This window comes from Danio rerio, chromosome 2 (genome assembly GCF_049306965.1).
Source record: "Danio rerio strain Tuebingen ecotype United States chromosome 2, GRCz12tu, whole genome shotgun sequence".
NCBI classification, from domain to species: domain Eukaryota; kingdom Metazoa; phylum Chordata; class Actinopteri; order Cypriniformes; family Danionidae; genus Danio; species Danio rerio.
In genome coordinates, this window is record NC_133177.1 from 20,361,364 (window position 1) to 20,387,055 (window position 25,692).

The 25,692-nt window shown below is 36.2% G+C and overlaps 1 long non-coding RNA gene across 2 annotated transcripts; it reads right to left on the reverse strand.

Moving 5' to 3' along the window:
* Nucleotides 1-1,271: 1,271 nt before the first annotated feature.
* On the reverse strand, nucleotides 1,272-4,239 carry LOC137487773 (uncharacterized). 2 transcript variants are annotated; one of them, XR_012391322.1, is made up of 7 exons: nucleotides 4,131-4,239; nucleotides 3,908-3,995; nucleotides 3,102-3,185; nucleotides 2,927-2,981; nucleotides 2,752-2,827; nucleotides 2,517-2,677; nucleotides 1,272-2,182 (listed from the first exon to the last, which is right to left on the reverse strand). It is a non-coding gene; the product is annotated as an uncharacterized lncRNA (long non-coding RNA). The 2 variants fall into 2 exon arrangements; XR_011006496.2 differs by lacking the exon at nucleotides 4,131-4,239 and having other exon boundaries at nucleotides 3,908-4,025.
* Between the last annotated feature and the right edge of the window lie 21,453 nt (nucleotides 4,240-25,692).

Sequence of the window (25,692 nt, forward strand, 5' to 3'; positions counted from 1 at the left end):
GTTATGGATAGCAATGGTATAAGCTTCACTCAAAATATCTTCTTTAGTGTTCAACCAAGTAAAAAAAAATGCTAAAGGTTTGTAACCACTTAAGCATATAGTGAATAAATTTCGGCAATAGCTGTGCCAATAGCCTATAGTGGTTAAATACGCCGACATATAGAACCATGGTGCTCACGGCGACCTAAGTTTGATTCCAGGCTTGAGATCCTTTGCCGACCTTTCCTTTCTCTGCTCCCAATACTTTCCTGTCTGCAACCATACTGTCTTTTTGAAATAAAAGTGAAAAACCCCTAAAAAATAATTATAAAAAATGAATAGTGGTTTTTACAGTTTTAAGTTGATTAAACTTTAAATAATTAAGCCCTCCCCCAAAAAAACTCTAAATTGTGTTTTCAGCTCATTTTAAATAAATAGTTTGAACAAGCAGCAACAATAATTTTTCGAGTGTACAGTAATGTACTGACAGGAGTTCACCAGTAACATACTATAAATCAATTACAGCAAAAACACAGCATTTACACATACTGTACAGCATCATTTAGTTTGTGTATGCATTTACACTATTGCATATCTTTCCTGTAAAATACGCAGCAATTTTACAGTGCATTTAATACAATAACATACTGCATAACTGTTACAGTTAAATACTGTGTCATTTACAAGAAAAACAGTGTAAAGTGCTTGTACAGGGAGCTTCTTTCTTTTCAAAAAGTGAACTTTTTTTGCAGTTATTTGCAGTTTTTTAAAGATTTAAAAACTGCATTATAGTGACATTTTAAGCACAATTTCTTTTCTGAATTAACTTGTCGGTTTGTCATCATAACCACAACTTTTAATGTACCAAAAACACTTCCTAAGTATTTAGAATAAAGCAATATTTAAAAGAACCTTATTTATAGTTCATTTTTAAAACACAAATCTCATCATGTATCGTTAAAAAAAAATTAATCTGTTAGAGTTTTAAATAAAAAACTATTGTCATTTGTTAGGCAAATAACAAACTGCACTCTCAGAAAAAAGGTACAAAATTGTACCTTTTAGGGTACAAATGGCCCGTCACTGGGGTGGTACCCTTAAGGGTACAAATTTGTACCTCTATTTAAAGGTACAAAATTGTACCTTCTACATTTGTACCCTTTAAGGGACAATTTTGTACCCCCACCGAAGGTACAAAAATGTACCTTTTTATATTATATAGCATTTTCAGGGTACTGACCCAGGCATTTTGATCCTTTGGTGACTGCATGCACAAATAAATAAATAAAATATTTTGGTTCGCAGATGTCCATTTTTATTTATTAATGTAGAAATATTTCATTACAACTCACAACTGAATGTGTCAAGAAATAAAATTACACAGTAAATATAAAGCAGACATGTAAAACAGTAAAAAGAACAATTTAGATAACAAATAAAAATTGTTCACTCACTGTACAGTATATAATCTACCCTTAATACAAAGACCACAAGAATACTGTTTGAGATTTATAAACACATTACACAGGCTACATCAAGTACTTCACTTTATAAAGTCCAAAGTATTTGTCTTTAGTCAGAATACTCGGTCATAATAAATAATTTGTCATCAACATTTTCTCTGAATTTCAGAATGAAGGAAATGTTTCTCTATACATTGCTTCAACAGTGCAGAAAACCAAATACATCAGTAGCCTCTTCCTCACCATCAGTAGATTACTCCTCATCATCCTCAAGTGGAGTTGTAATTTGTTGTAACACAATATGTGTTTATGCTTTTGATAAACATGACATGTAAAGCACTCATATCTGGAAAATGTTCTTTGATAGTCATTAGGAGCACAAGTTATTTAAAAATTTGCTTTATGCATGAATGATAGCAGTGTGCTGGATTAACTTGATGATTGTGATTATCCCAAGAGCATGTAGAGAAACAAAAAACAAGGTAGATCACTCTGGTAACTGGAGTAGATCGAGGCTTGTCACTGTCCACCGTTCATTCAAAACATTCCTCTGCAGAAACATCAAGGTGATCTTCTAATAAGATGGATATGTCAAAAATGTATATTCGTCCACACCATTAGCCCGGCCAATCGCAATCCCATCAACTCTGAAGACTGCCGTGACTTGTCTTGTTAACACAGTTGTCCAGTCGGTGGCCTCCTCCTGTACTTGAACTGTTGGATGTGGTGAAGATGATTCACTGTAAATGACAAAGCAATAATTACTTTAATATCAGTCACTCTATCACTGATGAAGAGAAAATCAACATGCATAGAAAGTAAAATAATTAATATTCACCGATTTAAAAAAAAAAAAGTATCACAGAAAAGACTAATATAAATTTCATTCATTCATTCAATTTCTTTTTGGCTTAGTCCCTTTATTAATCTGGGGTCGCCACAGTGGAATGAACCACCAACTTATCCAGCATGTTTTATGCAGCAGATGCCCTTCCAGCTGCAACCCAGTATTACGAAACATCCAGACACACTTATTCACACACACATTTATACACTACAGACAAATAAGCTTACCAAATTCAGCTATAGCGCATGTCTTTATACTTGTGGGGAAACCGGAGCACTTGGAGGAAACCCTCACGAACACTGGAAGAATATGCAAACTCCTCACACAAATGCCAACTGACCCAGCGACCTTCTTGCTGTAATGTGACAGCACTACCCACTGCGTCATCCTAATATAAAGAATATCAAGCATTATAAAATGCATTTATCACAGCATATACTAAACAGAAAACAACATACGCACCTGAGCACAACGAAATGTTGAAGTGTCTCGCTTAACAAGGCTGGCAACATGAGAAGTGCTGCTGTAAAATCAATTCCTGGAACATAAGATGTGGCATACAAACAAATATGAAGGAATTCATCTAAAGCTAGAATTTAATAATATTAATCAAGTGGAGAAAGTTTAGAAAGAGTACCTTAGAGTCAGGTTCTTAGCATTCTTCAGCTGATCTCTCATCTTTCGATGAAAACCTAGAAAATAATTTTAAACACGTGGGTGTACATTTATTGTTGTTTGTAAGTAAAAACCTACAAATTTAAAATAGTATGTAAGCCATTAAAACCATGGTATAGATAATGAGACATACTTACATCTTGTAACTGAGCCATGCTTTCATATGACATGCCTTCATTGCTCTGATGCTGTTAGCCTGCATTATGTTGTTCAATCTTGTCCTGAAATACAATTGGAAACTTCATAAACTTCAGGAAAGCAATAAGATAAAGCAATAACTATTTATTTATAGTATTTTATTTATATACAAGTATAACGTTAAACGATAGTAAAGCACCAACAATTCTGGACATGAGAGTTTGTGGACACTCCTCAACATTAATATAACTTAGACACTGAAACGAAGATATGCACGCCACGTTTGTAACTAGCCACGTTTACATAATCAGTCGCTTTGCCGGTGACAAAATTGTGATTTTTCTTCACAAAATGGCGGTGTATATAACCGTCTAAAATTACATTTCCGCGGTCAACCGTGGCTAGAAAATGGCCTCAAAATATAAAACATTATCGATAATTACAAATTCCAGTATTAATAACAAAAGGTTTTATATCAAGGTATATGAAGACTTCAGTCGCGCGAGCTCCGGGCCACACCGCACATTACTCACGGCCCGATTCCGGTGCATGGATACGGCAGCGTCGGCTCGCTTCTGCCGCCGCATCTGGCCCGAGTAACGATACAGCAGACGGAGTCGGGCAGGCGAGAATCTAGCCGCAACTGGCCCAAGTGTATTTTGCTATCTGGGTTGCGATTATATTCCGCCGTGGCAACACTTATTAATAAAGCAGTTACGTAAGTTAACATATAAGGCGTGAATACGTAATGTAGGCGATAAAGGGAACTTTTACACCGAGAAAACTAACAGCATATAGTACTTACCTTCTATAACGTTATGTCCCTCGGTGACTTCGATATCACATTGTATTAACTTCTTTAATAAGCTGCAGACATCTTAGCAAACTCCATCCTGCAGGCCAACGTACACCAGCCAGCCCGGAGCACAAAGCGGGGAAAGCCGAGACCCGAGAGTCAGACAAAATCAACAGAACACGGCTTCACATGTAAAAATGAGACTGAAAATATATCTTTAATACATTCTTACCAGAAAAGTGTGGACTCCAAAATAGACTTTTCTTTGAAAAGCGTGCGAAGTTTTGTGTAAACAGCCAGCATACTCGACCGACCGCCTCAGTAACAAACACTACTATAACGTCTCAACAAGCCAAATTCTTAAAGAGACAGCAACATCACCACCTGTATGAAGATGCTGTCACTCTGCATGGTTCTTATTCTACATCCTGTATACTATAGCGACTTTAACAGTAAGCAAAGACCAGTATTTACGTTGTTATTGATTAAAATTACATTTAATTATAAATTAAACTATTAACATTTTTGAGAAAAATGTAATTTAAATACATGAAAAAAATTAATTATTAAAATATTTAATTCAATCAATTTATTTATTTATTATATTTTTAAATTATGTATGTTAGTATTAATGCTTAGTATTAATACATTTAAATTAGTGTTATATAGTGTCTTGATCTTATCATGAGCTGAGGGTACAATTTTGTTCCTATAGTGAAACAAAATATATAATTGTACCTTTAAAGGTGCCAAATTGGTCCTTTACGGTACAATTTTGTATCCAAATGTGCTATAAAAGGTACAAAAATGTACCTTTCAAACCTAAATCTGGACATTTGTACCTTTATAGCCCATTTGGGTACAAAATTGTACCCTAAGGACCAATATGGGACCTTTAAAGGTACAATTTTAGATTTTGTTCCCTCTAGGAACAAAATTGTACCCTCATTGTACCTTTTTTTCTGAGAGTGTGGCCAGCACATTCAACATTCCTCAGTGTGAATTTCGCCATTTGAATATTAAAAAAGTAAAGCAATAATAATAAAAACGTTAAGCTTTCGGTTTTTCTAGTCTGTCTTGGTACATTTCAACAAAATTCAACAATAGCTAAATTAGTATTAAAATTAACTTTAATATGCTTCAGAATTATTTCACTCCATTAGTTTCACTCCATGTTAATATTGTTTATTTTTTCATTAAAAAAGGTCCAAGATTTAGAATAATAGTTACTTGTAAGCTGTATTCTCTATTAGACAACAATACATGTCAGTAGTGAAAGTGACTTTACTTATGTCAGATTTCACTTGGTCTTAAAGCCTTCTTCAATGAGTTATTTTCACAATTTTCACAATTCATGATGGCATAGTAGATAAAATAGCACAAATAAGCTAGGCCAAATTTTAGACTCTCTTCTGGTTAGTCAGGGGTGGGTCTTTCAAACCACCAGAACACCCATCAAGCTACGGTCCATGATGCATCATTATACATATTGGTTCATGAATGTATGGCCAGCTCTAGAAAATAGCATAATGTTGTCACAATTACAAAGTCTTATTTGTCTTTTAGCACCCCGTCCAGCTATAGGCTTGTTTTGGTGACTTCTCCAAAATTCCCCAGCAGTATAGCTGAACCGGTAACCCCACTTAAAGGCTGGCTATGAAATGGAAAGCAGAATCCTCCTGAGAGAGGTAAGGCCTGCCACACCTCGGGATTAAGATGTACTGTTGGTGATTTTGAAATGTGAAATATTAATCAATTCCATCTAGCGGGATTTGCTCCCCAGAGAAAGCTGTCTGTGTGATAGAGGATACCTTTATTTAATAGTTCGGGATATTTTAGGAATAAAAAATGATGCTGCTATAACCATAACAGAGCTCACAGTTGTTTTTAGACACTCTACTGTGAACGTTCTTTATATCCAGCTTTTGTTTTGAGCTATGAATGGAAAGGTCGTCACAACTGACCAATTCAGGGTGAGCATTTATATTGCAGCAGCAAACCACATGTTAGACAGCAACTGAAAATGCACATAAAATATTGATTTTAGGTGATTTTTTTTATTATTTAAGAAAAAGAGACAACATAGGTTGATATTGCAGGGGTGTTGCTTTGCTAGACATAAATCTTTACTGGGGACCCCTTTACTCTTACCACCTTTCTTTTTCCGTTGTTTTGAGCGAGCCCTTGGCATTTCTAACTGACGTTTTCTTTATGATCAGATAAACACACAGATTCATGGTGGCAGGTTGTTTTTTGGTGCACATGCATCAGAGTGTTTGGTAACACTTTACAAAAAGGTTGTATTAGTTAATATCATGCATTTACTAACATGAAAAAAACAATGGATAATACATTTATTACAGCATTTGCTCATCATGTTAGTAACGTTAGTTAATGAAAATACATTTGTTCTTTGTTAGTTCATGTTAACTCACAGGGCTCTATTTTAACAATCCATGAGCAATGTACAAAGCGCAGGGCGCAAACGCATTCAGGGCGTGTCAGAATCCACTTTTGATAAGGTGCATGGTCTAAAATGAGTTATAGGTGTGTTTTGAGATCAAATCAATTAGAGTCTCATCGCCCATTCCCTTTGAGAGGCAGTTGTTTCGCGCCATAGTGCATTTGTCACTTACATTACGACTTTGTAAGTGGAAAAACTGAGCATTTCACTAGCAAGAAAACAGTTAAACAGAGCATCTGCAGCACGAGAATGAGAGATAAGGCCTTTCATTATTTACTTTCACTTTCGCTCTTGTGGATAGGAAAACCTTGTACGCACAGACATCCATTAACCTATAAACAATTAACTTTGTTTGTAAAGTGCAAAGATTTGTTTTAAACTAGTTCTAAATTCAGTTCTAATTTCCAGCAAACGAATAAATGAACAATAATAACGAAGTGTGCTCAAAAAAACTGAGTTGTATCCAAATACACATGCTGCGCCCCATATGGTCTAAAACCTGACAGGTGGACAAATCTAAGCTTGTTTTTAATGAAACAAATATACATATGCATATAATAAATAATACTGCTAATAATAATAACATTATACAAAAGGAAATTGTCACAAATAAACTGAAAAAGCCCACCCCCCCCCCCCCCCCCGAGATAAAGAAGGCATGAAAGTATGGTTTTTATATTTATGTAGGCTAGAAAATAATATGTTTTGTAATATTTCAATCCTTTATATTCATATCCTATATATCTTTATTACATCCTATATATATCCTTAATATTTTAATTCTTTTTCATTTATTTGCGTATTACTCATCTTGTGTGTATTAAGCAGTGTGTAAGCGAGGCGCACAACTAACACGCTCTGCGCTGGACAATAGACTGGCTTTGTTCTGGTCTATTTAAAAATCTGTTATAGTTTCTCAAAATAGCAATGCGCCAGCAATGCGCCTCAACACACCTTCTTTTTTAGACCAGAACGCCCATAGGCGCATATATAAGCGCAAATGCATTTGCGCCGGGTGTATGATAGGGCCCACAGTGTGTTAACTAATGTAAACAAGCAAGAATTTGGAATAATAACAGAGATGTATAGTAACAAATTAGATCTACTTCACTGCTGTATTTAAGTAGTACTAAAGGCTGTATCTGTACTGGAGTATTGTTTTTGTCTCCTACTTCCACTTTTATTTTAATACACAATTTGGACGAGTTCAATACATTACTCTGATAGATTATTTATGTGCTGCATTGTTACTCGTTTCATTTATAAAAATGTTATGAATCATTCCGAACCCACATTATCACTGCACAGATGGCTCTGTCACAGGTTTAAATAAGCTGGCTCGTCATCATTCAGACAATCAAAGACAGCACTGCCTGCCTGCATTGAGAGCACTTTAGTTTGTTTTTGACATGGAAAACCCAAAAATTCCACCTTCAACTCCTTCACTTTCAACTGTTCGTGGTGATGAGGAAGAAGACCACCTGAAGCCCTATTTAGAGTTCATGTTTGGATTTGTTGGAGTGAAAGACCATTCATATATAACAAAGTGCATACTCTGCCTCCCATAAGATTGCCAAATAATGGCCTTCAAAAATTCACCGTCAAATTTAAAGAAACATATCAGGGGTAAGTTAAAAATGATATAATACAAAAAACACAGAAGTTTATATATTATAAATCATAAACCATATATTATAAATCATAAACCATATTTCTTTTTTAACTTCTACTCAAGTCACTTTTTTGATAGAGCACTTGTATTTTTACTTAAGTCTTGGTCTCTAGTACTTTAAGCATCTCTGATTAGCAAATGTCAAGCTATGAATAAGAAATATTCTACAAGTATTGTTCATACACATTTAATACACATTTAACACAATAACTAACATTAACTAATGAAATCTTATTGTGTGACCACCATTCTTAATTAACATACTGACATCTAAAGTAAATAGTAACTCAAAGCTTTTTACAGGGGCACAGTCATCTAATGTTATAGCACAACTGTGTAATTTGATTATTGTGAATAATGATCCTTTCATTTAGGATCATTTTATAAAATATTTTTGACAACAGAATGATGTGATTCTTAACAATTGAATCACAAATTTGAATCAAGTAATAAGTAATCAAGTAATTCCAAAACATATAGGTAACATGCCACCCAGGCTTATTATGGATACGTACCCAGGTCTACACTTCTGGGGACAGTGAAAAACGGAACTTGAGGTACGTCTGCTTGCAGTTTTTGTTTTTGCAAATCCGCCACTGTGTACACTTTTTGATGATCTCAAATTTCTCTCGCTCATCTTCTTTTTGCATAAATTTACCAGAGGGCGCAATATACACTTCAGCCATCATGATTTAATAGGTATAGCTTACTAGTGGAGGGTTGGATCCCCTTTTGCATTTAGAATTGCCCTATTCCTTCGTGACATAGATTCAAGAAGGTACTTCGAATATTCATTAGAGATTTTGGTCCATATGGATATGATAGCATCACGCAGTTGCTGCAGATTTGTCGGCTGATGCGAATCTCCCGTTTCACCACATCCCAAAGGTGCTGTGAACTCATTGTCATTTTCAAGAAACCAGTCTATGATGATTCGTGCTTAATAACATGGCATGTTATCCTGCTGGAGGTAACCATCAGAAGACGGGTACATTGTGGTCATAAAGGGATGGACATGGTCAGCAACAATACGCTGTGGTGTTGACATGATGCTCAGTTGGTACTAATGAGCCCAAAGTGTGCTAAGAAAATATCCCCCACACCATTACACCACCACAACCAGCCTGAACTGTTGATAAAAGACAAAATGGATTCATGCTTTCATGTTGTTGATGCCAAATTCTGACCCTATCATCTGACTGTTGCAGCAGAAATTGAGACTTATCAGACTAGGCAACATTTTTTCAATCTTTTATTGTCCAATTTTGGTGAGCCTTTGCTAATTGTAGCCTCAGTTTCCTGTTCTTAGCTGACAGGAGTGGCACCCGGTGTGGTCTTCTGCTGCTGCAGCCCATCTGCTTCAAGGTTGGATATATTATGCTTTCAGAGATGCTCTTTCTCATTCTTCGGTTGTATTGAGTGGTTACTTGAGTTACTGTTGCTTTTCTTTCAGCTTGAACCAGTCTAGCCATTCTCCTCTAACCTCTGGCATCAACAAGGCATTTGTACCCACAGAACTGCCATTCATTGTAAATGTTCTCTTTTTCAGACCATTCTCTGTAAACCCTAGAGATGGTTGTGCGTGAAAATCCCATTAGAACAGCAGTTTCTGAAATACTTAAATCAGCCCATCTGGGATCAACAACTATAAGACATCCAAAGTCCCCTAAATCACCTTTCTGCCCAATTCTGAGGCTTAGTTTGAACTGCAGCAGATCGTCTTGACCATGTCTACATGCCTAAATGCATTAAGTTACTGTCATGCGATTGGCTGATTATAATTTTGTGTTAAAGAGCAGTTTGACCTTATAAAGTGACTGATGAGTGTATAATTTATATATGCACTTCTATACATAATAATAATCATTCTCAGTTGTGACAAGATGTGACATAGAGAGCTAAAGAACATTACAGGGCAGAAGAGGTGGGCTGAAAAAGTTGAGCAACACAAATTTGCTGTTTGATAGTTTGCTACTGAAAAATCAAAGTTAGAACATTCTAGCAGTGAGACGAGCACTGAAAATGTCAGACGAAAAAGAAGAATGTCTTTCTGAGAGTGTAGAGGTGTAAAAGCAGACAGCTTCTCTTCTTGAGCGAAAGATACTCTATTTAAATGGTTATTATAAAGACATTCAAAATTGATTATTTTCAGTATTTAAATGTGTTTATATGTCATTATTAATAGATAAAGGAATAAGTATAGTGCATGAAACATCAAACTAGACATTACTAAGGTTCAATTATTGTTTCCAGGACTTGTCTTGCCTGTAGTTACTCGACTCTTTTATTTGACAGCCTTTGCACTAGTTCTATGTTCAGAATCGCTGGAGTCTGTTTAAGTAACTTCATCCGTTCTGTTCCTGTTATCACTTTCTGACTTTCCCCCACATATAGAGTTGCAGGAGTCATTTCTTCTCCAGAAAGCCTTGAGGGAATCTGCTTTTTCATTTTCCTTTGTCGGAGCCATCAGCAAATGGATATGAGATGGTTAATTTTTAATTCCGCATTCATGAAGTCATGTTTTTTGATGGGTGGAGAGAGCGCTAATGGGGCCAGATTGGGTATCATTGCGGATATCTGGGAACGACCCCTGGGACTCTTCTGTGGGTCTTGGCTGGGCTCCATTAGCGTCTTGAAAAAGAGAAGGCACTCGGAGACATGCTGTCCAGCTATTGACCCTCATTGGCAAGCTGAAAGCCCATGTTGGCGGTTTATTGAGTGGACACTGCGCGAGGTTCATTAGACAGGAAGGAATTTGGTGGAAATCTTGTGAAGGATCAAGATCTCGAAAATACACTCAAACTCGACAGGACAACTTTTAACCACAGAGCCACAAATAACAACATTAAGAGCCTAACGCCAAACCTCAACGCTTACTTGACCAGAATAGCAAAGCGAAGTGCTCATTTCTGAAGCGATAGATTATGCACCGTGGGCTTGCTTTCTTTGAGTAGCTAAAATGATTTCCTGGCTTTCAGTGGCAATGAGCGCGATGATTGTTTTTATTGACTCAGATGTTCCATTAAGGGAGAGTGAGCAGTTGCAAAGAGAAGCTGACAGCAGCTCAGTTGATGTGATGTTCTGCTGTTGGACCTTACACCAGGGTCATTAGCGAGCCTTTATTACAGCTCTACGCTCATTGTCCCACCACATACACGATTACAAACGCAGAGCTTGATGTAAGATGAAAATTTGTTCAGTTCTCACATGGACTGAGATCAAATGATTAACAAATGCGTAGTGCAACAGAGACGCAACATGCTGAAAGACTGCTACTATAGGGATGGGAGTTTTTCGAAATGAGCTTTTTTTTGTGAATCTTTGAGATTTTTTGCTAATCATTAGTTTCGAACGAGGTATTTAGAGCATGTATCAGACAATTCAAGTTATTTTATTTCAATTTTCAGCAATCAAGGCTTTGTTACATTATATTGTATTTGGTGAATTTTTTCTTGAAAATGTCAACTTAAGGACCATTATAAGTTATATAAAGATTTGCACAAAACATCTACCTTATGTAACATTTGTAATTTAAGTAAAGTATATTTTTGTATTTGTCGCTATATTCTTGGCCAACTCTTTTACATCGGTTATAAAAAGACATGAAACTGATAGAACATTTATGTGACTTGCTCCAAGTGGGCAGGCATGGAGGCATGTCATTATTCTTCTCTCTTTAATTTATACAAAAATATGGTATGACTTTATTTTGATGGTCCCTTTAACAAACACACACACACACACACACACACACACACACACACACACACACACACACACACACACACACACACACACACACACACACACACACACACATTAATTTTAGTTAAACTGCATCCATATGCCAATTAATTCTCAATAGATTATAAGTATACTGCTAGGTTGGGGTTAGGGTTATGGTTATTGTAAGTTCACATGTACTTGCAAAGTTTCTTATAGTCAGTTAAATGTCTGTTGAGCAAGCAGTATCAACAGAGATTAAGCAGACAGTCTACTAATACTCATATGTGTAAAGTAATGGGCATGTAGTTGTGATGCAACTTTTAGTCAACAAAATGTGCAATAGGGACAATCAAAATAAAGTCTTACCAAAATATTTAGGATAGTAGATAATGATAGACAAGTTAAATTTCACTAAATTTTTCATTTAGTTTTTCCAAAACAATAATATAATGAAATTGTATAAAAATGTGTTTTAGACATGCCATGTGGTGTTTTAGGTTAGCATATTGTGCTAAAGCACAAATGGTGGAAGATGTCAACAATTAGTTTTAATAATTAGCTAAACAACAATTGGTAACAAAGTCATTTACCATTATTTTACATTAATAATGGAATCAGTTTTCTGTAAATTATACATTTGTTATCATTTCAGTTTAAGGAAAATAAATGAGGAATGCCTTAAAGATTTAAAGATTTATTAAATTATTTAAATGTCGTTTAAATCTAATAATAAATTAGATTTATTACTTAATATTTATTTATTAAATAAAGTTCAGCCCAAACTGAAATTTGTCATCATTTACTTGCCCTTAAGCCATTTCAAACGTATGTCATTGACAGATTTGCACCAAAAACCTCAAACTCGTGTCTTTTCAAAAGACAAAAAGACATGATTCATATTTTTTTCTCTTCACAAAACAACCACAGAGTTTTGTTAAATACATTAAAAATAGATTTTTTGCTGCTTGTTTAAGCTACTTATTTAAAATAAGCTGAAAAAACACAATTATTGGTATTTTTTGGGACTACTTAATTGTTTTAACTTCAATCTATTCAAATTTGTTACATAAATTTATTTGATTAGAGTTGGGACAACATGATTGAATTATGTTGAACTCTACATTTTTATGGGTGAACAGAAATATCTTCATTTCGGTTCTAAAGATGAAGGAATGGATTTGGAATGATATGAGAGTCAGTAAATCATAATAACATTTTCCTTTGAATTTTGCTACCCTAATACCATTTAATGCATATCTTTAACGAAACATTTGCAATTCATTTTTACAGTGCAGTTATTTCATGCTTGTTTTGGCCAAGAGAGTAAAGTGAACCATTTAGTGAGGCAAAAAACAAAAGAAAACAATGAGCCGTCTTTCAAATAATTTTCTCTTCTTTCTACAGAAGACAGAAAGTCAAACAGTTTTGGAACGGCATGAGGGTGAATAAATGATGACAGAATTTCCACATTTGGGCAAATTATCCTTTTAAGGCATTGACCCTAATGTATTTTTAGTCGTGTTATGGATTTTGCTGGTTCGGTGAGGGATTACAGTCATAGAAAATGCAGAACAGGCTTAGTGCAAAGTAATAAAATGTGCAGTAAAGTGGTCAAGTCTGTAATTTTCAGCACTACATTGAAATGCAATTGAGGCCAATCCCATTCCTGATATGGCCTGCAGACAATAATTGCTTCTTGTTTGTCTAATTTAACTTTGCCTGCAACCCTCAGATACACATAAAGTGAAAATTGATTTTGCCAAATCAAGTTAGAGATTATTATTGGTTGTTGTTTATACCGCTGCGCCAAAAATACAAGGATGGTCTGATGGCTGCAGGGCAAGTGAGAGAGAATTTGAGGCCAGTGTTTTGTCACTATACTGAACGTTATGCAATCTTTCTGGGTTTTAATGCAATTCAAAACTAAACACTTCGACTTTTGTGATGTGCTGGTAAACTTAGTGCTATATCAAAGGCAAAATTTAGTCAAAAATAATAAAATCTGCCAGGTTATCCAAGAGGACCTTTTTTTTCTTTAGTAGAACATGAAAGAAGTTTTTAATGTATATATACTGTACACTGAACACATTCTAAATGACAAATATCTAGTTTTTTAAAGAGAATTATCACATAATGATGGAGAAACAAAATAATTTCATAGATAATTACAATAAATCTACAGAAAACACACTGAATTAAAAATAAAACATTTAAGTTATATATATCATCACCTTTGAATTATAAGCTTCTATCTACATTCTGTATGATTTTGAGATATTAAGCTTTAAAATTTTTGCATTCCATTGCAAACATTTTGTGTGTAACATTTGCTTTTTTTAATAAAAAGTAATAAAATGTTAACAAACATCCCATAATGTAAATAAGTTATCATTTAATAAGAATATGTCAATAACTCAATTTTGAAAAACAAAACAAAACAATTGCTAATCTTATAATTCTGAGGTGAGGATAAATATACACTCACCATATTATTAGGTACACCTTAGTATTACTGGGTTGGATCCCCTTTTGCCTTCAGAACTGCCTTTGTTGCATAAATTTAACAAGGTACTGCAAATATTCCTAAAAGATTTTGGTCCATATTGACATGATAGCATCAAGCAGTTGCTATCAGATTTGTCGGCTGCACAGCCATGATGCAAACACCCGTTCCACCACATCCCAAAGATGCTCATTTAGATTGAGATCTGGTGACTGTGGAGGCCATTTGAGTACAGTAAACTCATTGTTGTGTTCAAGAAACCAGTCTAAGATGATTCATGTTTTATGACTTTATCCTGCTGCAAGCAGCCATGAGAAAATGGGTACTTTGTGGTCATAAAGGGATGGACATGCTCTGCAACAGTAGTCAGGTAGGCAATGGAGTTGACACAATGTTCAGTTGGTTACTAATAGGCCCAAAGTGTGCCAAGAAAATGTCCCATACACTATTATACCACCAGCAGGATGGATCCATGCTTCCAAGCTGTTCAAATTTAGACCCAACAATCCGAATGTCGCAACAGAAATCGAGAATCATCAGACCAGGTAATGTTTTTCCAATCTTTTATTGTCCAATTTTGGTGAGCCTGTGCGAATTGTAGCCTCAATTTCCTGTTTTGGCTGACAGGAGTGGCACCCGGTGTGGTTTTCTGCTGCTGTAGCCCATCTGCCTCAACATTTGACTTGTTGTGCATTCAGAGATGCTCTTCTGCATACCTTGGTTGTTACGAATGTTTATTTGAGTTACTGTTGCCTTTCCATCAGCTCGAACCAGTCTGGCCATTTTCCTCTGATCTCTGGCATCAACAAGGCATTTGCACCCACAGAACTGCCACGCACTGGATATTTTCTCTTTTTAGACCATTCTCTGTAAACCCTAGAGATGGCTGTGTGTGATTATCCCATTAGATCAGTAGTTTCTGAAATTCTTAGAGTAGCTCATCTGGCACCACCAATCATGCCACATTCAAAGTTCAAAGTCCCTTAAAGGGTCACGAAACACCAAAACACATTTTTTGAGCTGTTGACAGTCGTATATGTGTCCCACACTGCTAACACTATTAGGACACCTACATTTCACTAAAAAGTGTAAATTGGTTGTTTTTGCGTTATTTCAAGCAAATTTGTACTTCCGGTTTGAAACGAATTTTTGAAGCTGCGTCGCGGCCATGACATAATAGCGTTGTATTCCAGCGTGCAGACTGGACGTCTGTACCAGAGTGTGTCTTATTACGTCTTACAGTGTGATGCATTAATGCATAAGTAAAGCTTGGTTCAAACCAATTAGCGTGCTCTATTGTGCAACTTCATTAATATTCATTACTGTCACAGTGTTTAGACGACAGAGACGCCACGTTGTGTTGGCAAAACAAGCGTGAAGTGTTGCTTTTATAGTTTGCTGCAGTTAAGTTTTGTTTTCATTTTCTCTCTGTGAGAGCACAGCTGGAGTCACGCATGGATTAACAGTGTACGCGACGCTCGACAACAATAACTAACGTGTCTAAGGAGGATTATTGTTTACCTGAGAGCTGTTCTCATCTGCAAACGCTGAGATCCGGATTCGCTTGTAGTCTCCTTTTAATAAAGACGCGGCTCTAGTTGCTGGTGATTGTCCTGTTTCTACAGATTTGGTAAGCGAGTGACCAGGGGTCCGTTCTTCGTACGTGGATTACTCAGTTAGCTGGATTTGGATATTGACGATTTGACACGATCCAGGATCGTTTCGTTCTTCAAAGCTGATCCGAGAGTTGTTGTCATGGCAACAGTACTGCTAGGTCAAACCTGATCGGGAGCAGGTTTAATTCATATAAACAGGATTAGATCGGCTTAGTTCAAGCAAAGATAATACAGAAAGTATTTACCGAATTCTGATATTTTCTTACAGTAGTAGTTATATACACTTGGGAAAATAATACATAATTTTTAAATATATATATAAAGTTATAGTCATTAATAAAATAAATAAAGTTATACATATTAATAAAACGTATGCAATCTGCACCCTCGAAATGAAAGTACAAAGACTGCCATCTGGTGCAAAGAGAAAACTTATTGAAATGAACTTTTTAGATCGCTTTAGAACAAATTGTGTATAATAGAAATGCACAATATGTGATTTTTTTAAGCAATAATACATTTATGCAGTCATAAACATGTTTTGATAGTTAATATGCCAGTGATTTGATGCTTCACAAAAGTTGCAGACACCTTTACCAATATCAAAATGCTTTTGTAAACAACCAGTTATTCTTTATACACCGATTAAAAAATGGCTACATTAATAAAGAAAATCTTTTCTAAATGTAGAACTAAATGCATTGATTTGCATTGAAATACATGATGAATACTCTTGTCTTGACAAATGAAAGTGTGAAGCCTGCAGCTCACAACAAATGTGGAAAGTTCTTGCGTGTCATATTTAACAAACCATTTACTGCTAATTTGATGTAATTTTGCTCACATGGATAATTGAATATTAATCAGATGATGTCATTACGCTGCTATGCCGTCAGCCAATCGTTGCATTGCTGATCATGATTTCGAGGATCGATAGATCTGTCCTTCATAACACACGCAGCGATCTCAGATCAGTTTATCCAGACATTCTAATCTGATTCGTGAACTTGTTTGAAGAACCAAATTAGCGAGAGATCAGTTATCAAGATTAAAAGATCCAGGATCTGCCAAATCATCTTAGATCATTTAAGCGAGGTACGAAGAACGGACCCCAGTACTCTTTGTTTATTCAGTTTGTTCGTATCGAACAAACTATTGCACTGAGTGTAAACATGTTAGCACCACAACCAAACTTTAACCTCGTGTATAATTTTTACTGCATTTTGTGATCGGAATAACACACACGGCTTTCTGACGCTACCTGCCGTGTGAATCTAAGTTTGCGAGACATGCGGAGGGCTTTTTTCTCTCATTCGCCGTGCGGTATCAAACATTGCATGAAAAATACAGGCTTACAGCAGTTCCTCGAATCAAATATCACGTTTGTCGCGAGGGGCATGAATGAATTCCCTGAATGAAAGAGCCAAACTGCAGTTAAAGTCCACCATTTAGTAATTTGGCAAATAATTCGACCACAGATGTCCATGTAGACACAGTCCCTTTGTCCCCTGTGTGTGTATTTTGATTCTGAAACTCAGCGCGCCCAAATAGACACTCCCACACCATGCCTCTTTTCTTCTTCCGACACTCCCCCCTAAACAGAGCTGGACACGCCCACTTTTCTGACTTTTTCCAAAGTAGAGGTGTGAAAACACCCTGCTGAAACGAGGGGGTTTCATGGCCCTTTAAATCACCTTTAAACTGCAGCAAATGGATTGAATTGCTGTCATGTGATTGGCTGATTAGAAATTTGCAATAACAAGCAGTTGAACAGGTGTACCTACTAAAGTGGCTGGTGAGTGTGTGTGTGTGTGTGTGTGTGTGTGTATATATATTTATATGTCAATATATATATATATATATATATATATATATATATATATATATATATATATATATATATATATATATATTACTTCTATATCTCACTATGTCTTAAAACTTAAATTAAAAAACTTTTAACAATATGTATAAACAGAGTAAAATACAATATAAATAAATATGTAGTGTTTTATCAGTGTATTTTATTTTTGGTGGAATTGGAGCACGAGGGCCTGCTTTGTCATAAAATCTCAAAGTATCTGATAAATGAATTGGCTCATTGAACTTGATATAAGGTCATAAAATAGTCGTCTGCATGGTTACTGTTTTTATTTTTTCAGATTTTTCCTTTGTATCTAACCAAAACATTAGGTATACGCCTCTAAATATAACATTAGTGTGCCATTTATTTATAGATTTTTCCCCATAAGATATCCTATTGAAATGTATATTTCTGTGATGTCAGTAAAATTAGCTAGCAGAGCAAAAAAAAAACAAAAAAAAAACACAGCTACTATCAACCAAAATAAATAAGACAATATAAATAACATAACAAAGACAAGAAAAAGAAGCTAGAAACAAAAGCCATCACTGCCACTAACGCTAATGATCTTCCACCTGTCCATGATATTCATCGGCTCACTAGGAGCTTACAGAGCTTGTCCAGCTTTCACCCGTATGAGCATATGATTAGTATCCCTTTCAGATCTCCATCCCATGTCCCTCGTCCTCTCTCCACAGATCATTACAGTAATAGGGCAGGGTCTATTACCCTAGCCCAGTCTAAGGCAGATCCCCGAGAGGTGGGACCTGCCCTGCTGCTGTACGATGGTTTTAATTTCACGCTTTGTTAATGTCCTCCATCTCCTCGTGTCCTGCTCCATGCCCTCTGCGAGTAAAGCAAGGATCACATCCTGTGTGTGGCTGCTGATTTGACCATGCCTTGGGGAACGTCCCACTCGCTTTCACACTGCTTTCTGCCGGGCAAAATTGCTTCTCCAGAAGTAGATAGAGAAGACTGACACACACCAGATCTCAAGTGACATTGGGAAATGTGGGTTTGATTCAATTTAAGGTAAGACTCTACTGGCAAAAACTGATTCTGGACTATTTGTTTTATGATTTCTTCAGTGTCGTTTCGAGCTATACTCTGAAAAATGAAGCTTCTAAAAGGGTGTTTTTGCAGCAATGCCATTAGAGGTTTTCACACCGAGTACCCAGCGGGCACCTTGATGTTAAAATGACATAAAAATGACACTGACATCAAAAAACATGTCAAAAACGCAAACCGTTTTGATATCAAAACCTTGATGTCCATTTGACATTTAAACAATGATGTCCTTTGACCACCAAAATAACGACACAAAAGTTTTAGGAGAAAAGTTTTATTCATCTTAAAGCTTCAACTTCAAATTACAATTTTACATTGGGGTGACGCAGTGGGTCAGTAGGTAGTGTGATGTCTAAAACGACATTACATTTACATCTAACATTGGTGTCAAACAACAATCCAAAAATCGATCACAATTTCGAAACAAAAAACAAATCTCCTCATCCACTACCAGAGTGCAGCATCATGACGGCGACCATATTGCACACCAGCTTATTGGTGGAGTGATGAAGCCAATTATGATATGAGGATGGTTAGTAGGTCATGATGGACTGAACCCAATGGGAAAGTTTGGCCAGAATGCTGGGGTCAAACCCCTACTATTTTCAAAGGACATCCTGTGATTTTTAATGACCACAGAGAGTCAGGACCTCGGTTTAAAGTCTCATCTGAAAGACGGCGCTCACTGAGCGCTATAGAGTCCCCATCAATATACTGGGGCATTAGGAGCCACAACAAGTGCAGGTTGACCGCTCCCGTCTGGTCTCAGTAACACCACTTCCAACAGCAACATAGCTTTCCCATGTGGTCTCCCATCCAGGTACTGATTAGCATTAGTAGGCGACCATGTGAGAGTTGCAGAGAGCTATAGCTGCTGGTTCCATTTGACATTCACACATTGATGTCCTTTTTAAACCACCCAAGGAACGACACAATTATAAGAAAAGTTGTATTCATCTGAAAACTTCAATTACAAATTACAATTTTACATTGGATTTTGTATCCCAACAAAACAGCATTAAATTAGCTTAGAACATTGGTGTCAAACTACAATTCAAGAATTATTTTTGATGTGTTTTGGATGCAAGTGTTAGAGTTAAATTTGATGTCATTTATTCAAGGTATTCAACTGACATCGAATTAATTAGCATTTTTGATGTGTGTGTGTTTTTTTTTCATCAAGATGGAGATTGGTAGTTATATAAACTCTATAGTGAACTAAATTTACCCTAGGTTCATTTTTCTTATTGTATTCACACATTTACTAGGACATTTCAAGTGAGGTGTATTGGAACTAACAGTTACATCAAGCGTGGCTTCAATAAAATCAATTAAAGTTGTATTTTTATGTAAAGAGAGTTTCATGACAATGGAGATTAAATGTATATTGGCATACTGTATAAGTTATTCAATTATGAGTTTCAGGATAATGCAGATGAAATTATTGTAACAAAGTAAAAAAAAACTAAAAAAAAAACAGAAGGCTAATTACCCGTTTCTACTGAGTAGTACGGTATGGTTTGATACGCTTTTATGGTCATTTCCACTGTCAAAAGGTACCTAAAAGTGAACCGTACCATACCACTTTTTGGGTACCCTTTCGGAAGGGTACCTAGCACAACAAAAGGGTACCAAAAGGCAGAGCAAGACACACAGCTGAACTCTATTGGTTTACAGAGACTCGCTCGTGCAACAAGCAAGGAGAAGAAAAGCAAAAAAACACAGGCGAGACATTACACAGTAATAATATATACATATAATAATGAGCCATGGTCAACCCGAGCTCAAACAAACCCTGTTGTCATTTTGATGAACAACCATGGCCAGGATGTCAGAGTTTTTCCCCTACTCTTTTTTTGGAGGACATCCTGTGATTTTTAATGACCACAGAGTCAAGACCTCGGTTTAACGTCTCATCCGAATGACAGCACTCAGTGAAACAGTATAGAGTCCAAAACTCAGGGCTTCTGGTAGTACCTAGAATAGCAAAGTCAAGTGTCAAAGTCAAAGCCTTCCTGATCATTTCCCAGGCTCAGACACACTCTCCCAATTCAAAACAAGATTAAAGACCTATTTTTATAGTAAAGCATAAATAATGTGCTCCACACAGGTCTCTGCATCTCGTTTGTATACACCAGGGGTGTCCAAACTTTTTGGGCCGAGGGCCAGATGCAAAAAAACAAACGTTGTCGCGGGCCAAATTTTACATACATCACACAGACACGCATATATATATATATATATATATATATATATATATATATATATATATATATATATATATATATATATATATATATATATATATATACAGTTGAAGTCAGAATTGTTGGCCCCCCTAAATTTTTAGCCCCCGTTTATTTTTTCCCCAATTTCTGTTTAATGGAGAGAAGATTTTTTTCCACACATTTCTAAACATAATAGTTTTAGTAACTCATTTCTAATAACTGATTTATTTTATCTTTGCCATGATGACAGTAAATAATATTTGACTAGATATTTTTCAAGACACTTCTATACAGCTTAAAGTTACATTAAAAGGCTTAACTAGGTTAATCAAGTTAACTAGTTAAGGTAATTAGGCAAGTTATTTTATAACAATGGTTTGTTCTGAACACTTAAGGGGCTAATAATTTTGACCTTAAAATGGTTCATAAAAAAAATTTAAACCGCTTTTTATTCTAGCCGAAATAAAACAAAAGTCTTTCTCCAAAAGAAAAAATATTATCAGACATACTGTAAAAATGTCCTTGCTCTGTTAAACATCATTTGGGAAATATTTAAATAAATCAAAGAGGGGCTAATAATTCAGACTTCAACTGTGTGTAGACAGACAGACAGACAGACAGACAGACAGACAGACAGACAGACAGATAGATAGATAGATAGATAGATAGATAGATAGATAGATAGATAGATAGATCATAACAAGAACTGCTACTTAATTGAATGCATGTAATAGCGACACCCGGTGGTTATTTATTGAACTACGTTCATTTTTGTATAGCGGGCTAGATTCTATTGATATTTATAAAAAGCCTCGCGGGCCGCCACAAAACTGATTGCGGGCTGTAGTTTGGACACGCCTGGTATACACTATCAACAGCAGCTACGCTAATTATTCTTTTTATTATCTATTTCCACCTGGGGATACTCATCCTGAGGCCCTCAGACTAAGCAGCGCCACTGATTCGATCCAAGACCAGCAACGAGATGATCCCAAAGTTTCCATATGCTGGACCAGGCCGTATCCTGATCAGCTACTCTGGTGGTCATGGAGGAGTGGAGAGCATAAGACTGATTCCAGGGACAGACAAGTCTTCGCTGAGGTCCAGCTTACAGCCTCCAGTGCGTAGACTGCAGCTCTGCACAAGACAGTTGGCCAGTGGAGAAATGGTCATGCCCAACTGAGCCTGGTTCTCTCAAGTTTTTTCCTCGCCGCTGTCGCCACTAGCTTGCATGGTTAGGGATCTGTAGAGCTGCGCATCTATGGATTTGCTCTTCAATGTTTGGACTCTCAGTAGTGATTATTAACCACACTGAACTGAGCAAAACTAAACTGAACTTAAACTTTAAAACTGAATTACACTGTTTCAATTTACTATGATATTTTATGTGAAGCTGCTTTGACAGTCTACATTGTAAAAGCGCTATACAAATAAAGGTGAATTGAATTGAATTGAAATAGAGTCCCCATTAACTAGGGCCTTAGGAATCACACAGACCGCAGTTTGATCACCCCCTGCTGGTCTCACTAACATCAATTCCAGCAAAACCTTGCTTCAGTGGGCGACCATTTAAGAGTTGCAGAGAGCTAGCTACCAGCTTTTAGACGTTAAAAACAGTGTGCCACTTCACTTTAAATTGCAATTTTTTTATTATTATTATATTATTCTAATTTGTAAGTATATTCATGAACACACTAACCGTGTCTAATCATCTAACATTCTAACTGTTTTCGGATGTTTATTGTTCCTAGTCATTTCTACCATAGGCAACTAGAATCAAAAGTTCTAAAACAATCACAAAAATAAGTCAATAGGTCAATAAGGCCACCATGATTAGGGTTAGTGGTATGTAATTAATTACTACAGTAAGTACATGATCCGTGTAGCAAAGACACCTTAAAATAAAGTGTTACCAAGTTCTGTTGCCGTGCTGGTGTTTTGTACATCTTGCTTTTGTCCAATCAATGTATACTTACATCGCTGGTAGTTCCTTTTGTGCTGGATAAGATCCTAATCTGAACCAGGACATAGTTTAGTCTGCCTAAATGGCGTTTCTAAAACTAAACTCATTCTTAGTTCTATACCCAAGTTGGCACTTCCATCAAAAATTCTGAAAAGTTTCAAAATATCCCCAAACATCCTGCCAAGCAAGTTTTTAAATGAACCATTTTAATTCATAGTTTGAAAAACAGAAAAACTATATTTTACTTTTCCACTATAAAAAATAACAAGAATATAACCACTTTTCTGTATGTTTGCACCCCAGGAACTGCGAATGATTTTTGGAACACCTTTTGCACATACTAGTTAGAAACTTGATTATGTGAAGACAGTCCCCCGAGAACTAATTTTCTTCCTAGGGCTATTTTCCTAGCTGCATTTGCACAGCCAGTAGGAACTCTGAAGTGACATAAACTGGCTGGCAGCACACTATTGCATTCAACAACATCATCAGTTGGAGCTGTTTTTTGTTTTGTATTATGGATTTTGTGACATCGGAGATGTTTTGTAGATGTATAAGTAAAATGACTAAAAGAGCAAAAAGAAACCCCAGGAGACAAAATCTCAAACCATAATTTGCAGTGACACATAATGAAGTCTGAGGGAAGAACACCACACTGCAGAAAAGGTGACAGGTAAATAGTTTTAACATTAGCTTTCTGTAAGACACAGACAGTACTTTAAAGTGCCAAGAATCATAAACACCAGAAAGTGGTTCGCCTTTTTCTAAAACTTTGTGTGCTCTTTTCTCAACTTTGATGTTATATAGTGATGTCAAGTCATCAGATGTGATTTAGGCTGCATTTACACAAATGTGTTTTCATTTTAAAATGCTGTTTTAGAATGAAAATGCTCCTCATTCAGACTAGTGTTTACTGCATTTCAGAAGAACGATCCCTGTCCACACTATCCAAAACCAACCCAGGCTTATTCTGATTACGTACCCCTATATAAATTTCTGTAGAGAGCAAAATACGTTACAGGAGCTACGTTTTTTGCAATTTTTGTTTTCACAAATTCACCAGAGGCCACTGTGTATGTTTTTTTCAAATCTAAACTTTCTTTCGTGAGTGCCATTTGTGACTGTTGAATGACTGATTTACTGACTGGCTGACTGACCAATCGACTGACCCACCCTCCCCCTTACCTGAACCCAACCAATAGTTTTTTTATAAGCATCGATTGACCCGCCCACTCCATTCCCTAAGCCCAACCACAGTATTTTAAAAAGCAATCCAGAAAAAGAAAAGCCCCCTAATTTTTACCAACTTTTCAGATTTCACCACATTCTCACCTTGTTATTTACTTGTTGGTTTTATTTTTTTAGCTTTTATTTTTGTCTTCCCTGCTTACTGGACCCGTTCTTTACCGGACACAAACCCTGTTGTCGTGATCAATTCTGCTCTGTGTCTCAAATTCGCCGGCGTACCTATAAATGTTAAGCAACCAGACAAACTGGTAACAGTGGAAAAGTTGTCAATACGAAGGTAAGCGGTTAGCTGTTAAGCGCAAAAATGAAGGATTTCATACCACCCCGTAATGTTCAATTTCAAGATCAAATGCAGCCATATGTAGCTCTGGCTACATAATTCACAATCTCCAGAAAAGTTTTTTGTATCGAAATATACAAGTCTAACCCAGATAATATATCAATTTAAATGATTAAAAAAATGTTAATAAAAGTCACAGTTTTGAAATTTTCAAGGATAAAAGTTGTAGAAAGTGAAGTCAATTATATAGAAATAAGACATCAGACAACAAAACAACAGAAAATGTACTAGCAATTAATTCAATTATCACTTCAAACTATAAACTAAAATGCTAACAAAAGTCACTTTTTCAAATCTTTTCAACAAGTTACTGGAAGAATGATCAAAGTTTCCCAAAAGAACAAAAAACATGGATGGCTAAACACAAAACACTGTTTATTTACTAATATATGTCCACCTTTTCTTCAGACAGTACAGATCTGCTTGATTTAATTGTCACCTGCCATTTCAATGGATCTGAAAGCAGGAATTATCTGACTGAAATGGGCTTTTAAAGAAATAATGTAATGGGGCTCTATTACATTTAACATTTTCTTAAAACCCAAAATTTCCACTACCGCTTAAGGTCTCTCATATCCACACCTATAAATGTACCGATCGCCACTGTGATTTGTTTTGCCCTGTTCGAATCTGTAGGAGTTGCCTGTCTGAATGCTGTTCGAGTTCCAGTTATTGATTCCGTGATGACAGTGTAAAGGAGTTGATAAGCTCAAATATTACCGCTAAAATATCTTACTGCCATAGCAGATGTTGTTTTTTTCCACCACTCTTTTGGTGTCGGTAATGGTGCGCGACGTATCTGAAGAGCAGTGGGGGCATGTGCGCGTGACGTATCTGAAATGCACAGTGTGCATGCGATGTACCTGAGCGGCGGGGGTGAGTTGTGCCAAACGTACCTGAAGAGCTGGTAGGAATCTTATTCCCTTTTATCTATTTAGATGTTAGAGGTTTTCTTTTCGTTCGCCATGCGGTATCAAACTAAAAATGAAACACCCGAAATTGCTTGAAATTCTGGAGAAAACGCTGGAGAGCCTGGTGATGAGACATTAATTGTTTTATACTAAAACTTGCCTTCAAAAAGCACTTCCTTGGCCTTATCCAT